Source organism: Lissotriton vulgaris, unplaced genomic scaffold, assembly GCF_964263255.1.
Source record: "Lissotriton vulgaris unplaced genomic scaffold, aLisVul1.2 SCAFFOLD_7534, whole genome shotgun sequence".
NCBI classification, from domain to species: Eukaryota; Metazoa; Chordata; class Amphibia; order Caudata; family Salamandridae; genus Lissotriton; species Lissotriton vulgaris.
The window spans coordinates 56,739-59,451 of NW_028242286.1; positions in this window are offsets into that span (position 1 = coordinate 56,739).

Genomic DNA, 2,713 nt, shown 5'->3' on the forward strand with positions numbered 1-2,713 from the left:
CAAACTGCCAGATGCGGCACATCGGCCTGTTTGCGAATGCAAAATAGGTTCATACATGTGGCCCTATGTTTCTTATAACAGTTTCAGTGAATACTTAAATGTTGTGGTAGCTGTTTATGTTCTTTATTTAACTCTGTGGAGATTAGCTTATTTTTTGCACACCTCAAATATTTACTCTGAGAATTGCATTACAACTCAGGTTTAACTAACAAAGTGAGACAAAGCTTTTGGCACAGAAGCAAGCTCACCTATGTGGATTCCCCAGTTGGGAAGGTAGAAGATCAGTCATAGCTCACATCAAGACTTTATTTAGACTAGATCTCCTTAACCTGCAAGTACATTTCCAAAAACACCACAGAAAATAAAGCACAGAACCAGATGTCTACACAGTTCGTCACATAAATGGAAGTTAGTCTACCAACTAGTGCCGGCGCTAGGCATGGGCAGAGTGGGCAGCTGCCTTGGGCCTCGCACGCAGCCCACCAGCATGGGGTCCCACACCAGTTTAACACACCACCAGTCCTCTTGTATTTCAGCAGATTCAGTAGAAAGAAAGGCGTCTCTTTGCAATTGGGCCCATGAGAGGGAGGGGAGGGGGCCTCCCTGGGCCTCTTAGGGATGGTGTCCTAGTTGCAAAGAGACGCATTTTGCAGGTTTGTCCTGCAATTAGTGGTGAGGTAACAAGGACCCCCTGAAAGGGATACATTTCCTGGGTCAGGGTTAAGCAAACATATGCAAGGGTAAAAGCCCAGGCCAAAAATACAAAGTCTGACAAAAACAGGAAAAAAGACACACCATAAGGAGAAAGGCACTCAAGAAAAAATATTATATGATAAAGTAGAAAGTTTAATTACATTAATAAAAATTTATATGAACATATTCTTTGATACACATGATTAAAACAGAAAGGATAAAAAATAGATTTTTATAAAATAAGCTATTGCTACAGAGAAATATACAAAGGTCACAAAATTATTGTCAACATAATGATAATGCCCAGAAAATGTTGAGGATGCTGATTTCTGTCGACAGGTTTTGACACACCCTTTTGTGTCTGCCTCAGGACAATATCAGCAAAATTCTTGAGTAGAGCTGGAAAAGTCTTAAAAACAGGAAGCCAAGAAGCTGTAGGCTTTGTTTTAAGCACTATCAAATGCAGAGTTTGAAAAGACCCAGAGATTCCTTAATATCGTGAGTTCTGCGTATTCCTTAATTATTTTAAAAACGTAACGGGAGCCTGGTTCAAACCCTCCGGGACCCTCCGGGTTTGAACCAGGCTCCCGTTACGTCGCGGCACAACCCAGTTACAAAAAGGCTACACAGAGCGGTTTTCTGGGCAACACCCGTGCTTCAAAACTTCAAAACTCTATCGGAATCTAACGGCTAGAAAGGAAAGTTTGTCTCTATCGCCGTTCCGGTGTCATTGAACAGGGTAAAAGAAAAGGACTGTGTCTGTTTCTACCTGCATTTTTCGGGGCCTGTAGCCGGTTTTTTATTGATCGTTGCAAATCTAACGGGTGTGCACACGAGTGCAGCATCTACTGAATGAAAATTGTTTTTAAAATAATTAAGGAATACGCAGAACTCACGATATTAAGGAATCTCTGGGTCTTTTCAAACTCCGCATTTGATAGTGCTTAAAATGAAGCCTACAGCTTCTTGGCTTCCTGTTTTTAAGACTTTTCCAGCTCTACTCAAGAATTTTGCTGATATTGTCCTGAGGAAGACACAAAAGGGTGTGTCGAAACGCGTCGCCAGAAATCAGCATCCTCAACATTTTCTGGGCATTATCATTATGTTGACAATAATTTCGTGACCTATGTATATTTCTCTGTAGCAATAGCTTATTTTATAAAAAATCAATTTTTTATCCTTTCTGTTTTAATCATGTGTATCAAAGAATATGTTCATATCAATTGTTATTAATGTAATTAAACTTTCTACTTTATCATATAATATTTTTTCTTGAGTCCCTTTCTCCTTATGGTGTGTCTTTTTTCCTGTTTTTGTCAGACTTTGTATTTTTGGCCTGGGCTTTCACCCTTGCATATATTGTCCTGCAATTAGGCCTCCTGCCCGGCTTCCCATTCTGAGATACTGCCGGACGGGACACACATTTACAGTACTTTAGCGCCCCACAGGTTTAACTCTCAGCCCTCAAGCTATTCTCACATCATCAGCCCGAAATGGACTTTAAATGAAGTGCTTGTAGGGAGCTGAGAGGAGGAGCTGTGGCCCAGGAGAAATCTGAACAAAGCAGCTTCTGGAGCCCTGAATATGTCACGTATGCAAATTAGAGGGGCCTCACACATTCCCTTTTGGCCCAGGGGTCCAAAAATCCTAGAACCGTCCATGCTACCAACTTAACACTATTCGCAATTGTATGGGCTAAATCTGCCAATGAAGTACAACAACAAAAAGTACATGTTCATACATGGGAACACAGTGCTCTCTTACAGCATTATCAAATATGATGCCAACACACAGGTACAGCTGTGCTTGCACAGAAAAAACTCCACACATAAGCATACAAACTCATGTCACTTTGTGGTGACATAAACGTAGCGACCAGCCTACCAATTTTGAAGATAGCTGTGAGCCGAGGTCATCGGTGACCTAGCTCTGCAATGCTGCTCTAGGCCGTTCAGTTGTGGACCATGTACTCTGGTCACAAACACAAACAGCAAGACCTTAACACAAAATTCTGCAGTTC